This window comes from Blennius ocellaris (assembly GCF_963422515.1).
Source record: "Blennius ocellaris genome assembly, chromosome: 22".
Lineage (NCBI taxonomy): Eukaryota > Metazoa > Chordata > Actinopteri > Blenniiformes > Blenniidae > Blennius > Blennius ocellaris.
The window spans coordinates 1,024,982-1,026,153 of NC_137671.1; positions in this window are offsets into that span (position 1 = coordinate 1,024,982).

The window sequence follows — 1,172 nt, forward strand, 5'->3', positions numbered from 1 at the left end:
AAACAATAAACAAACTAGAGCGACACTCGGTAGAGTTTTGCAGATTTGTCAACAAAAGTCCCAAAATCATCCCTTGAAGATTTTGTGTAATTTGGGCGAGTAGTTTTCGCGAAATGTTGGCAAAGTACATACATACTAATAAATTAAAGGTGTACTGGAGGATTTTCCCGAATTGTAGGAAAGACCCGCCCTCTCCACCTTTTGAAAAAATGCACATGCGCAACGCTCTCCCTGCTCCCGAGACGGAACGCCTACTAGAACATGACGAGCCCAGTTCTCCTCGTGCACGCCCTGTTTACAAGTCACAAGTCGGCATCGTAATAACTGCTGACGATGCAAATTACAAAACAAACTAATCAACCCTGGGAAGTTACAATCTAGACGTAGAGAACTTTTACTGGAAGTGATTTGAAATGGATTTCTCCAAATAGAAGCCAAACTTTCCCTGTGGAGTAGAAACTTCGCGACTGAAGCGTCAGTGGGAAGCCCAACCTGGGCTTTCAGCGCCATCGTGTGAAACAATCTCCCAGAAACACTCTGGTCTTGTTTCTCTCTTCCGAAGCCTTTCTCTTCTTCTCATACACTTCCAAGACTCTTGTTCTCTTGCGACCCTCTGCCATTTTCAAAGTACCCGGTGAGAACTGCGAGCTCGCTGAAGGCGTAGCTCACCATAGACACCTGAAAGCGCGGATGTGCAGAAAGTGAACACTAATAGATCCACGCTACCTGGGGACGAGCACGTACGACGGCCTTACGTAATAGATCACCAGAATGATTGACAGTTGGGAGGACCAATAGTCTTGATGATCCACCCAGAAGAAGAACGTCCTCCTGTACACCTTTAACTAATTATTAAATACGTGCGGATGAAAACGTGACCTTCTCGCCAAGCGTTGTTGGCGAAGGTTGTTAATTAACTGCTTGACCAAGAGTTGAGGAAGAGGACTCACTATGACGAAGACGTCGCTGGACGGAAGCACCGCCCAGCAGCGACGCGAGTCACAGCTGATATCCTGCAGTTCCACATCGAGGCTCGTCCACGTCGTGGTGCCGGCCCGGCTGAAGGCTGAAGCAAGGCCCTTCTTCAGACAGCGGGCGGTGCCAGAGGCGATTCCCATCACCTGCCCTTCGCCCCCGGCGTCCACCTGAGCCAGACAGTCGCCTGGAGACGG